Genomic DNA, 15,073 nt, shown 5'->3' on the forward strand with positions numbered 1-15,073 from the left:
ACAAAATGGCGGACATGTTACCAGCATCACAGAGGGCTGTCAGAATGCAGCACTTCCCGGCCTTGCTTCGAGAAATGCTGCATTCTGCTTTTGCGGGCGCTCTCAGAGGAATTTCCACTCACAGAGAAACTGTTGCAGGTACCAATCCAACAGCGCATGGAATAAGAGGGCGGTTTGAAGATGTGTTCGTCACTTCATATAAAAGATCATTCTTGCAGCTCACTCATCAACAGCAGCCTCAAGGAATGCCTAGACCGACAGGTATCCGACTACATCAGGTTAACGGCCGATGTGGATGCTCTGAGAAGCGAGGAACCCCTGGACTACTGGGTGTGCAGAGCTGGCACAATTTGCCATTGAACTCGGAGTAATTCAACACATGTGACGTATCGACTACGTTTAATTGAATTTCCTCATGACAGCCCACAAATATACGCCACCACACAGAACAAATAATGGTCCCTGTCTTAGGTAAATAAAGCGGCATAAAAGGCCTTTTCTGTCCGTTGAATGCCTAATGTTTTGGGTCTCGGAGGAATTCAACACTTGTGATGACTACGTGTTTCAACTATATTTTTTTCAAGAGGGGGATTTCATTAGCCATGTTTTTAATCCAATTTTATATTTTTTCAGTTCTTTTAAATATGTATTTGACCTCTATTTGTACTGGCCTTCAGTAAAATTTATATCCATTGACCATAATAGACCTCCAGCTACATAATCACTTGATCTTTTCTGTACGGTGAATGCATAATTTTTGGGGCCTGTAGTACGCTGGCCTGCTGGAAAATTGATATCCAATGACTGTGTAATCTACCTCCAGCCACATACTTACTTGTTCTTTTCTATACACTGAATCAATATTTTTTGGGGCCTATAGTTCACTGGCCTGCTGTAAAACTGATATCCAATCATTAGGGGTTTTTCACTCTGTAATTTGAAATCCTTTTAAATTTAGTTTCATATATCTTTGGGTAAAATTACATTCACAAAGTAGAATTATGTTACATAAAGATGAGTAAACTTCTTGAACTTTATTTCAGTTCTAATTCGTATGAATCAACCATTAGATTAGTTTTTGGTCCAAATAGCTGTGACCTGAATTGAAAATGTCTCATTTGTCCATAAAAATTGTGCACTGTATCTAACCCCTTTCAAGCTCTTAAACCACCTTCTGTCCTCCTGTTGACTATAAACGTCCGGGAGGTGGTTCTCTATCTCTGAATAGAAGTTTCTGAACGTCCATTCAGAGATTGCAGCTGCACGCTAATTGTGCAGTTGCAGAGAGGGTTGCCTGCTGTCAGTGACAGCAGGGCAACTCAGAGAAAAGGCAAGGATAGTTCCCATGTGTCCCTGCTTTCTAGATTGCTTTATACACAGAGCTCCCCGAGCGCTGTGTATACAGAGCAGGAAGTGCTATGTGTCTTTCACAGACCTCAATCAGCCCTGCACTGAGGCTGTACAGCATTGTATTCTGCTGTATAGCCTCTATGATGGGGTGTATTTCCCCTGTAACTGCAGCTACTATGTCAGCCCCAGTTACAGGAGAAATCAATAGCAAAAAAAAAAAAAAAAACAGGGAAGTTAAATGTCCCCCAGAGGTCTTGTATGACACTGGCGTTTTGTCTTTCCATTTGTGAGATCCGTTCAGTTTTGCCCTAATGGATTCTGAATGGAAAAGGATTGTCACGGCTGCGGATGGGGAAAACCCTCAGCCGTGCGGTATCAGCAGGTGGGTGGTCAGAGCATGGCCAGGACAGGAATAAGGGAGAAGGTCACCTCCTACACATCCCTAATTCTGACCCTGTCTCCTATCCGTATGAGCCAACCCTGAAGGTAGGAGGGCTCATACTCCGTAACCTGATATTCCTGCTCGCCCTCAGGGTGGCCCTGGACTAGGAGCAGGGTAAGACACGGAGAAACAGGAGTCTCACTGGCCAATCTACATAGAAAGGGGGAACATAAACAGACATATGGCAATGGCAGGTAAGTGAGACTAGTATCACACTTAGCTGCCACAGACACACAACCTGGAACCCACGTGCAAGTGCTGCTATCCACAACCAACACAAATGACACAGCACACAACAGACATCACACGGGAACTCAGTAAACCATATGCTGCAACAACAGATAAACCATAAAGACATAAACTAACACCAGACATAACGTTTATGACCACTAGGGTGGCCCTCCCTGGCAGATGGCAAATAACCAGGAGGATGTCTCCAGCCACCATGGCTGAAGAACCCCCACTGACTACTGCTATTCACTGAGGCTTTATAGGGCCAAGTAACCACACCCACAGTGAGACACACCCAGTGCACACACACACACACACACTGGGAAGGAAGTTAACCCTTCCAACACCAGGGAAAGAAAGACATCAACTTAAAGGGGAAGTGCACACAACACATGTAACACCCCGTGCACACCAATAAAAGGCACACCTATCAAGAGAGGTTGCCAGGTGCAACCGCATGCCTATTGCAGCAAGCTGCCTAGCACCGCTCAGGCTGCTCTGCTGCCACATACACAATGTTGCCAGCGGCAACCACAGGTGAGGCAACATACTATAGCCCTCACCTGTGATTGACAACAACACCAAGACCGCAGGCAACTGCATGCGGTTACAGGAGTCACGACCATGACCAAGGGTCGTGACAAGGATCCGCTCAGAATGCATCAGTTTGCCTCAGTTTGCCTCCGTTCCGTCTCCATTCCGCTTGCAGCGTTTTGGTGTCTGTCTGACGAAACTGAGCGAAACGGATCAATGACGTTTTCTATGACACAATCTAGGAAGATAGAAAACTGATCCGTCCTCCATTGATTTTCAATGGTGTTCAAGACGGATCCTTTTGGCTATGTTAAAGATAATACAAACGGATCCGTTCTGAAAGCATGCAGATGTTTATATTATCTGAACTGATCCGTCTGTGCAGATCAATGAAGGATCCGCACCAAACGCGAGTGTGAGAGTAAAAAAAAAATCCCCAAGTGTTAAAAATAGAAAGAAAAAAAAAAAGAAAAAATAGGCATATTTGTCATTGCCCCGTCCGTGACGGTCGGCTCTATAAATATATCACATAATCCACCCAGTCCGATAAACACCATAAAAGAAAAAGTGTCAAAAAAAATTTTTTTGTCACCTTTACATCATAAAAAGTGCAACACCAAGTGATCCAAAACACATATGTCCCACAAAAATGGACACATTTTGTGGGACATAGAACATGGACAATTATAACATCATTTTTTGGTTAAAAAAATGCTATTATTGTGTAAAACGTAAATAAATAAGTATACATATTAGGTATCGCCACGTCCGTAATGATCTTCTCTATAAAAATGTCACATGACCTAACCCGAAACGGAGGCAAAAAAAAAAGTGCTAAAACAACCAATTTTTTGGTCACCTTGCCCCATAAAGTGATAAAAAAAATCATATGTAACCAAAAATAGTACTAATAAAACTGGTGCCTTATTCCCTAGTTTCCAAAATGGGGTCACTTTTTTTTTTCTTCTGTAAGGGTGCATGAGGGGGGCTTTAAATGGGAAATGGCATCTCAAAACCAGTTCAGCAAAATCTGCCTTCCAAAAACCATGTGGCGCTCCATTTCTTCTGTGCCCTGCTGTGTGCCCTTACATCAGTTTACGACCACATGTGTTGTGTTTCTGTAAACCGCAGAATCAGGGTAATAAATATTGACTTTTGTTTGGCTGTTAACCCTCGATGTGTTAAAGAAAAAAATTGATTAAAATGGAAAATCTGCCAAAAAAGTGAAATTTCTAAATTTGGTCTCCATTTTCCTTCAATTCTTTTGGAACACATAAAGGGTTAACAAAGTTTGTAAAATCTGTTATAAGTAACTTGAGGGGTATAGTTTCTTCATTTATGGGGGTATCAACTATGTAAGGCTCACAAAGTGACTTCAGACCTGAACTGGTCCTTAAAAAGGGGGTTTACTTCTAAGCTTTCTAAAGTCCTAAAAGAAATACAAAAATAACATTTACAAAATGATGGCAACATAAAGTAGACATATAGGAAATGTTAAGTAATAAATATTCTATGATGCATCACTTTCTGTTTTAAAAGCAGAGAAATTATTGTTTTTTGTAAATTTTGGATTTTGTTATAAATAAAGGTGAAATATATTGAATCAAATATATGAAGTGCAATGTGTCACGAGAAAACAATCTCTGAATGGCTTGTATATGTAAAAGTGTTCCAAAGCTATTACCACATAATCTGACATTGCTAAATTAGGCCTGGTCAGGAAGGGGGCAAATGGCCCGGATATGAAGTGGTGAAAGATAACATTAATAATAGTAAAGTGACAACATATGTGCCCATGGTAAATCTATGGTAGCTGGTGGTAACAAACAGCCTGTATAAAAACACACTGCACTGTAAAAAAAGTTGTTTTAAAATAGAAATGAAGTCCAAATTATGTTAAGAATATTTATTTTTCACTAAAACACTGTATCTGACACACAGAAAAATTTATCAGGCACATTAGTGTGTGATTAAGTTTCTTTATGAAAATTTGCTATATATTTTTTTAAATGGTCAATTGGACAGAGGCTATTACAAAACATAGCCACTATGATGCAGACCACAATGTCAGGTACACTAGGCTGTAAGCAACTGAAATATTGCAATAAATATTAGTGTAAAAAATTGTTAATTGGACACAGTTCAGTACAATATATGGCAACTGTGATGCATAAAAAATGGATCAGGAGGTATATAATCAACACCAGAATTAAAATTGTAAAATATTTGTGTCTGATCTAAGGAAAATTAACTTTCAGACAAAATTCAGAAAGTAAACGTAAACTCCCCATTAAAGGTGGCTTGTCTGACCCAGGAAGAAGTGCAGCAGCATCTTAAAAATATTAAAATAGGCAAATCTTTGGATCCAGATGGCATACACCCCCATATCCTGAGATAATTAAGTAATGTCATAGAAAGACGCTTTTTTATGATATTTAAGTACTCTATCATTGGGTCTGTTCCACAAGATTGGCGCTTATGGTGCTGATATTGAAAAAGAGGGTCTAAAGCAGAGCCTGGAAACTATAGACCATTAAGTCTAACATCTGTTGTGGGTAAACTGTTTGAGAGCTAAGAGATGCTATCGTGAAGTATATAAAAAAAAGTGTATAATGCTGTATCAACATCAGTTTCTATGAGTCAATGGATTTCATATATCATGACTTCTCCAATGCATTTAAAACTATGCTACATAAAAGTTTGGTATATAAAATGTGAATGCTTGGGGGAAATGTGTGTATGTGGGTAAGAAACTGTCTCCGTGATAAAAAACAGAGGGTGGGTATTAACGATACACACTCTGATTGTGATGTGGGGTACCACAGGGGTTAGTACTGGACCCTATTACTTTTAATACATATATTAATGAGTGTTGTAATAAAATTTAAAGGTGCTTCAACAAAGTATTAGTTTAAGGGTGTACACACTTATGCAACCTTATTATTTTATTTTTATATTTTCTCTTCCCTCTACCTAAAAGATTTCAGTTTGTTTTTCAATTGAGTTGTACAGTTTATAGGTCACATTTAAGGTGGAAAAAGTTCTGAAAAGATTCATCTTTGTCTCATTTTTTTTTTACGTCACAGAAACCTGACATTTTAACAAGAGTGTGTAGACTTTTTATATCCACTGTGTGTATGTGTGTATATATATATATATATATATATATATATATATATATATATTATGGCAATGTGAACATTGAGGTGTTGTTTCCACAGGTTCCAGTCCGGGACTTAGGGCATGCTCATGTCCAGGGATCCTATTTAATCCTGCTACTGGATCTTAGATGTGTCTCACTCTGGAGAGTGTGCAGACAGAGGCCTGGTGAGGCTCTGTCAGTATGGTCTCAGCTAGACAAGGCTGAGGGGCCACGAGGCTATGCAATAGCCTGTATTTTGGGGGACTCAGCAAAACCGGGAACAAACATTGAAAGGTCAGAGTCAGGAGGACTGCTAGACCACAACCCCCTCCAAAGGTACTGCATTTGTTACAGCCTGAGGGCTGGTAGACTGTATGTCTGGGGTAAGCCGCACCTGGTTCCATGTGGGAACTCTATCTTATAGCCAAGTTAGTGATATGATGTTTATTATGTTTAGGTAGAGCCCAGACGGGCAGGCTTTTGTTTTATGCCTTGTTGTGTATGAAGAGTGTAAAATAAATTGCACTGTTTGGACCTGAAACCCAGTGGTTATGAAGATCATTGTGAGAATGACCCCCGAATAAGAGGCAATCCCTTACAATATATATATATATATATATATATATATACATACAGCATATACACACACATACACAGCATGTATACACACATACATACTGTATAGCACATATACATATACAGCATATACACAGACATACAAGGCATATACACAAATGCTGTACATAGCATATACAAACTCATCTACATACAGTCATGTGAAAAAATTAGGACACCCTTTGAAAGCATGTGGTTTTTTGTAACATTTTTAATAAAAGGTTATTTCATCTCCGTTTCAACAATACAGAGAGATTAAAGTAATCCGACTAAACAAAGAAAACTGAAGAAAAGTCTTTTCAAGATCTTCTGTAAATGTCATTCTACAAAAATGCCTATTCTAACTGAGGAAAAAGATAGGACACCCTTGCCCCTAATAGCGAGTGTTACCTCCTTTGGCTGAAATAACTGCAGTGAGACGGTTCTTGTAGCCATCTACCAGTCTTCGACATCGGTCTGAGGAAATTTTACCCCACTCCTCAATGCAGAACTTTTTCAGCTGTGAGATGTTTGAGGGGTTTCTTGCACGTACAGCCCTTTTCAAGTCACCCCACAGCATCTCAATGGGATTCAAATCTGGACTTTGACTTGGCCATTCCAGGACTCTCCATTTCTTCTTTTTCAGCCAATCTTTGGTTGATTTACTAGTATGTTTTGGGTCATTGTCATGTTGCATGGTCCAGTTCCGCTTCAGCTTTAATTTTCTAACTGATGGTCTCACATGTTCTTCAAGCACCTTCTGATACACAGTAGAATTCATCGTGGATTCTATGATGGTGAGCTGACCAGGTCCTGCTGCAGCAAAGCAGCCCCAAACCATGACACTTCCACCTCCATGCTTCACAGTTGGTATGAGGTTCTTTTCTTGGAATGCTGTGTTTGGTTTACGCCAAACATGTCCTCTGCTGTTGTGTCCAAATAATTCAATTTTGGACTCATCTGTCCAAAGAACATTATTCCAGAAGTCCTGGTCTTTGTCAACTTTATCTCTGGCAAATGTCAGTCTGGCCTCGATGTTTCTCTTGGAAAGCAAAGGTTTCCTCCTTGCACACCTCCCATGCAAGTTAATCTTGTACAGTCTCTTTCTGATTGTAGAGGCATGTACTTCTACATCAACAGTAGCCAGAGCCTGCTGTAGTTCTCGAGATGACACTTTAGGGTTTTTGGAGACCTCTTTTAGCATCTTGCGGTCTGCTCTTGGGGTGAACTTGCTGGGGCGACCAGTCCTGGGCATGTTGGCAGTTGTTTTGAAAGCCCTCCACTTGTAGACTATCTTCCGGACAGTGGAATGGCTGATTTCAAAATCTTTTGAGATCTTTTTAAATCCCTTCCCAGACTCATAGGCTGCTACAATCTTTTTTCTGAAGTCCTCTGACAGCTCTTTTGCTCTCACCATGGTGCTCACTCTCACTTCAACAGTCAGGAGCACACCAAACTAAATGTCTGAGGTTTAAATAGGGCAAGCCTCATTCAACATGCAGAGTAACGATCTACTAATTATGTGCACCTGGTGTGATATACCTGTGTGAGATCTGAGCCAATTTAAGAGGGAATACATGTGAGGGTGTCCTATCTTTTTCCTCAGTTAGAATAGGCATTTTTGTAGAATGACATTTACAGAAGATCTTGAAAAGACTTTTCTTCAGTTTTCTTTGTTTAGTTGGATTACTTTAATCTCTCTGTATTGTTGAAACGGAGATGAAATAACCTTTTATTAAAAATGTTACAAAAAACCACATGCTTTCAAAGGGTGTCCTAATTTTTTCACATGACTGTACATATATACAGCATCTAAACACATGTACATGACATATACACACAAACACCACCAATCATTATTTTTCACTAGGGAGATTCCGATGTGCAGAATGGTAAGTGATACACAACATTTTTTTTATTACCCTTTTTATGAAATCATATACCACTTTACAAAATAAATTTAATAAATATAACAATTGAATTATACATATATATATATATATATATATATATATATATATACACATATATATATATATATATATATATATATATATATATATACACAAACACACAGTCAGGTCCATAAATATTAGGACATCGACACAATTGTAACATTTTTGGCTCTTTACACCACCACAATGAATTTGAAATGAAACAAACAAGATGTGCTTTAACTGCAGATTGTCAGCTTTAATTTGAGGGTATTTACATCCAAATCAGGTGAACGGTGTAGGAATTACAACAGTTTGCATATGTGCCTCACACTTGGTAAGGAACCAAAAGTAATGGGACAATTGGCTTCTCAGCTGTTCCATGGCCAGGTGTGTGTAATTTCCTTATTATCCCAATTACAATGAGCAGATAAAAGGTCCAGAGTTCCTTTTCAAGTGTGCTATTTGCATTTGGAATCTGTTGCTGTCAACTCTCAAGGTGAGATCCAAAGAGCTGTCACTATCAGTGAAGCAAGCCATCATTAGGCTGAAAAAAACAAAACAAACCCATCAGAGAGATAGCAAAAACATTAGGCGTGGCTGTTTGGAACATTCTTAAAAAGAAGGGATGCACCGTTGAGCTCAGCAACACCAAAAGACCCGGAAGACCAAGGAAAAAAACTGTGGTGGATGACCGAATAATTCTTTCCCTGGTGAAGAAAAGACCCTTTACAAAGTTGGCCAGATCAAGAACACTCTCCAGGAGGTAGGTATATGTGTGTCAAAGTCAACAATCAAGAGAAGACTTCACCAGAGGGTTCCCCACAAGATGTAAACCATTGGTGAGCCCCAAAAACAGGAAGGTCAGATTAGAGTTTGCCAAATGACATCTAAAAAAGCCTTCACAGTTCTGGAACAACATCCTATGGGTAGATGAGACCAAGATCAACTTGTTCCAGAGTGATGGGAAGAGAAGAGTATGGAGAATGAAAGGAACTGCTTATGATCTTAAGCATACCACCTCATCAGTGAAGCATGGTGGTGGTATTGTCATGGCGTGGGCATGTATGGCTACAAAATGGAACTCGTTCTCTTGTATTTATTGATGATGTGACTGCTGACAAAAGAAGCAGTATAAATTCTGAAGTGTTTCGGGCAACATTATCTGCTCATATTCAGCCAAATGCTTCAGAACTCATTGCACGGCGCTTCACAGTGCAGATGGACAATGACCCAAAGCATACGGCAAAATCAACCATAGAGTTTTTTAAGGGAAAGAAGTGGAATGTTATGCAATGGCCAAGTCACCACCAAATCACCTGACCTGACTTCGATTGAGCATGCATTTCACTTGCTGAAGACAAAACTGAAGGTAAAATGCCCCAAGAACAAGCAGGAACTGAAGACAGTTGCAGTAGAGGCCTAGCAGAGCATCATCAGGGATGAAACTTAGCATCTGGTAATGTCTATGCATTCCAGACTTCAGGCTGTATTTGACTGCAAAGGATTTGCAACCAAGTATTAAAAAGTGAAAGTTTGATTTATGATTATTATTCTGTCCCATTACTTTTGATTCCTTAACAAGTGGGAGGCACATATGCAAACTGTTGTAATTCCTACACCGTTCACCTTATTTGGTTGTAAATACCCTCAAATTAAAGCTGACAGTCTGCAGTTAAAGCACATCTTGTTTGTTTCATTTCAAATCCATTGTGGTGGTGTATAGAGCCAAAAATGTTAGAATTGTGTTGATGTTCCAATATTTATAGACCTGACTGTGTGTGTGTGTGTGTGTGTGTATATGTGTATATATATATATACAGTACAGACCAAAAGTTTGGCCTGGTTTCCACCGTGAAGCATGGAGGAGGAGTTGTGATGGTAAGGGGGTGCTTTGCTGGTGACACTGTTGGGGAGTTATTCAAAATTGAAGGCATACTAAACCAGCATGGCTACCACAGCATCTTGCAGCGGCATGCTATTCCATCTGGTTTGCATTTAGTTGGACCATCATTTATTTTTCAACAGGACAATGACCCCAAACACACCTCCAGGCTGTGTAAGGGCTATTTGACCATGAAGTAGAGTGATGGGGCGCTGCACCAGATGACCTGGCCTCCACAGTCACCGGACCTAAACCCAATCAAGATGGTTTGGGGTGAGCTGGACCGCAGAGTGAAGGCAAAAGGGCCAACAAGTGCTAAGCATCTCTGGGAACTCCTTCAAGACTGTTGGAAGACCATTTCAGGTGACTACCTCTTGAAGTTCATCAAGAGAATGCCAAGAGTGTGCAAAGCAGTAATCAAATCAAAAGGTGGCTACTTTGAAGAACATAGAATATGACATATTTTCAGTTGTTTCATACTTTTTTGATAAGTATATAATGCCACATGTGTTAATTCATAGTTTTGATGCCTTCAGTGTGACTCTACAATTTTCATAGTCATGAAAATAAAGAAAACTCTTTGAATGAGAAGGTGTGTCCAAACTTTTGGTCTGTACTGTACCTTGAAGGGAGGTCGCAATTGATGAGTCTCTCATTGCTTTTAAGGGGAGACTCATTTTCCGCCAGTACGTTCCCTCTAAGCGGGCGAGGAATGGCGTGAAGCTGTACATACTTTGTGAGAGTACCTCAGGGTACACTTACAAGGTTTTTTTTATGTACGAGGGGCGAGTGTCACAACCAGACAGCTGAGAAACTCTGACAGAAGCCTTTCAGAACCTCCTCCTTGAGTTTTCTTTGTTTTGTTTTCTTCAGTTCCTCATCTCGTTAGCCTCTCTCAGCTGTCATGTAGTTGGACTGATTACATCCCTTTAAATTCCTCCCCATAATGCATTAGTGTGCGGCTTATACAACTTCCTGGAGTGTGTGTGCATGCTGATCCCATTTTCCAGTCTTCTACAAAATAAGTGCTGTACATTTATTTGTGATTTTCTGTTTGCTGGATCCCAGGTGACCCTGACTCCCTCCGTGTCTAGTGTAGGGAGCCGGTGGTCGTGTCCCCTCACTATTGTAGGGTGTTCAGGTGGTATATAGTCGAGGTACGATGATATGCGATCATCCACCATTGGGATTTTCGTATAGGCTGAGCAGTCAGGGAGAGTGCCAGGTCTGATGCAGGGCTCTCCCTTTTGTTCCTTAGTTTTGGATCCAGTGAGTCATATATTTATTTTGCATTGTCTTGTTTCCTGTACACCTTCCGTGACATTATAAGCCGCCAAAACCGTCTCAAGCATGGATCCGGTTTCACTTTTGACTGAACGTTTCCAGGGTCTTTCATTGGAGGTAGCTGATCTCCGTAAGACTCTTTCTCAGTTTCTAGTGACCGGTTCAGCTTGCGTTCATGGAGTTTGTTCTGAGCCTAAGATCTTTCTCCTGGATACGGTCTCCGGGGGTAGTGAGAATTTTGTGCATTTCAGAGAGGCTTGCAAACTCCATTTTCGCCTTCTTCCCCATTACTCTGGTGATGAGGAACGGAGGGTGGGGATCATTATATCGCTGCTCAGGGGTAATGCTCAGTCGTGGGCCTTTTTGCTTTGGCTGAGTCTAGACTACGTCAGTTATGCCAGGGTAAACAATCCGCAGAGATATACTGCTCAGAATTTTGGAGATGGGCAGCTGATACTGGTTGGAATGATGCTGCACTCCAAAGTCAATTTTGCCATGGTCTTTCAGAGGGATTGAAAGATGCATTTGCCTTTCATGAGAGGCCTATTTCCTTGGACTCTGCCATGTCTCAGGCCGTTCGTATTGACAGGCGTCTTAGAGAGAGAGGAGAGATCTCTCCTTCCTGTCATACTCAGTCCCAGGACAGTGCAGCGGTCTCATTCTGTGCGCAGGGGTCTCAGTCGCTGTCAGCCCCTTCTGAGCAGGAGCCCATGCAGCTGGGGTTGATTGCCTCTGACAATAGAAGATTCAGCCCGCATGGGAAGGTTTGTTTTTGTTGTGGAGGTATAAATCATTTGGCAAATGTTTGTCCCTCTAGGAGATTCAGGCAGTTTTCTGGGAGTAATAAAGAAACAAAAAGGGAAAAATCTTTTAAAAATGTTCCATCTGTTACTATTGGCAGGGTTGAGGCGGAAATTGAAGTTTTTCCGTTTGCTTATAGTTCCCGTTTTGTCCTGCCTGCCAGGGTGGTGCTAGAGAGCAAGAACATTTTTTTGTGAGATTTTTGTAGATAGTGGAGCAGCTGTCAATCTCATTGATAATCATTTTGCGATAACTCATGGTTTCCAGGTATGCACTTTGGGAAAGGATATTCCTGTTTTTGCTATTGATTCCGCTCCACTTTCTCAGAAATCATTAAAGGGCATAGTTCACAATATCTGTTTAATTGTGAGTGATGCTCATGTTGAGGGTGTGTCATGTTTCATCCTTAGCGGATTACCTACTCCTCTTGTGTTGGGGCTACCCTGGCTCACTAAACATAACCCCACCATTGATTGGCAAGCGAGGCAAATAAATGGTTGGAGTCACTTTTGCTATAGAGAATTGCCTCACAACATCTGTTTCTGAGGTTTCTACTAAGACTGTACCACCTTTTCTCTCTGAATTTTCGGATGTCTTCTCTGAGAGTGGAGTTCATGATTTGCCCCCGCACAGGGAGTACGATTGCCCTATTAATCTCATCCCAGGCGCCAAGCTGCCCAAATCTCGTTTATACATTCTTTCCCAACCTGAAAGGGTCACTATGCGTGCTTATATCTCGGAGAGTCTGAGAAAAGGACAAATACGACCCTCGAAGTCACCTGTTGCAGCAGTTTTTTTCTTTGTTAAGAACAAAGATGGTTCTTTAAGACCTTGTTTGGATTTCAGGGAGCTGAACAGTATCACTATTCGTGACCCTTATCCGCTTCCTCTGATACCGGACCTGTTTAACCAGATTGTTGGGGCTAAAGTATTTTCCAAATTAGATCTAAGAGGGGCATACAACCTGGTCAGGGTCAGAGAAGGAGACGAATGGAAGACAGCCTTCAATACCCCTGAGGGCCATTTTGAGAATTTGGTTATGCCTTCTGGTTTGATGAATGCCCCAGCCGTTTTTCAGCATTTCGTGAACAGCATTTTTTATCATTTAATGGGAAAATTTGTATTAGTGTATTTGGATGACATTTTAATTTTTTCTCCTGATTTCAAAACTCATAAGGAACATTTACGTCAGGTCTTGCTCATCCTGCGGGAGAATAAATTATATGCAAAACTGGAAAAATGTGTGTTTGCGGTTCCAGAAATTCAATTTCTGGGGTTTCTTCTCTCCGCTTCTGGTTTTCGCATGGACCCCAAGAAGGTCCGCGCTGTGCTTGAGTGGGAGCTTCCTGAGAATCAGAAGGCGCTGATGCGTTTTTTGGGCTTTGCCAATTATTACAAGAAGTTTATTTTGAATTATTCCTCTATTGTTAAACCACTCACTGATATGACCAGAAAGGGGGTAGATTTTTCTTCCTGGTCGGTAGAGGCGCGTAAGGCCTTTTCAAATATCAAGGAGAGTTTTGCTTCCGCTCCCATCTTGGTACAACCTGATATTTCTCTACCCTTCATAGTTGAGGTTGATGCTTCTGAGGTGGGTGTGGGTGCGGTCTTGTCTCAGGGTTCCTCTCCTGCCAAATGGCGACCGTGTGCCTTTTTTTCGAAGAAACTCTCCTCCGCAGAGAGAAATTACGATGTGGGAGATAGGGAATTGTTGGCCATTAAGTTGGCTTTTGAGGAATGGTGCCATTGGCTAGAGGGAGCCAGACACCCTATTACCGTGTTTACTGACCATAAAAATCTGGCCTACTTGGAGTCAGCCAAGCGTCTGAACCCGAGACAGGCCAGATGGTTCTTTTCAAGGTTTAATTTTGTTGATACGTTCCGCCCTGGGGTTAAGAATGTGAAGGCAGATGCCCTGTCACGTTGTTTTCCGGGAGGTGGGAATTTTGAAGACCCGGGTCCCATTTTGGCTGAAGGTGTGGTGGTCTCTGCTCTTTTTCCTGAATTGGAGGCAGAGGTGCAGGCAGCCCAGTCAGAGGCTCCTGATCTTTGTCCTCCTGGGACGTTGTTTGTGCCTCTCGCTTTAAGACACAAGATTTTTAAGGAACACCACGATACGGTCCTTGCTGGGCAGCCGGGGGCAAGAGCCACAGTGGATCTCATCGCTCGGAGATTCTGGTGGCCTGCGCTTCATAAGTCGGTTGAGGGTTTTGTGGCAGCCTGCGAGACTTGCGCTCGTGCCAAAGTCCCTCATTCACGGCCATCAGGTCCTCTCCTTCCCTTACCCATTCCTTCCCGTCCTTGGACACATCTGTCCATGGACTTCATTACGGACCTGCCTCGTTCCTCGGGGAAGACTGTGATTCTGGTGGTGGTGGACCGTTTTAGCAAAATGGTGCATTTCATCCCTTTTCCTGGCTTGCCCAATGCTAAGACGCTGGCGCAGGCATTTATTGATCACATTGTCTAATTGCATGGTATTCCTTCAGAAATAGTCTCTGATAGGGGCACGCAGTTTGTTTCCAGATTCTGGAAGGCTTTCTGTTCTCGCTTGGGGGTTCGGTTGTCATTCTCTTCTACTTTCCACCCGCAGTCGAATGGCCAGACAGAGCACGTCAATCAGAATCTGGAGACATATCTGTGCTGTTTTGTGGCGGAGATTCAGGAGGATTGGTGTTCTGTTTTGTCCCTTGCTGAGTTTGCTTTAAATAACCGTCGTCAGGAGTCCTCTGATAAGTCACAATTTTTTGGTGCATATGGGTTTCATCCGCAGTTTGGGACTTTCTCGGGAGAGGGGTCTTCTGATTTACCTGATGAGGACAGATTCTCCTCGTCTTTGTCATCTATTTGGCAAAAGATTCAGGATAATCTAAAGA

Source organism: Bufo gargarizans, chromosome 5, assembly GCF_014858855.1.
Source record: "Bufo gargarizans isolate SCDJY-AF-19 chromosome 5, ASM1485885v1, whole genome shotgun sequence".
Classification (NCBI taxonomy): domain Eukaryota; kingdom Metazoa; phylum Chordata; class Amphibia; order Anura; family Bufonidae; genus Bufo; species Bufo gargarizans.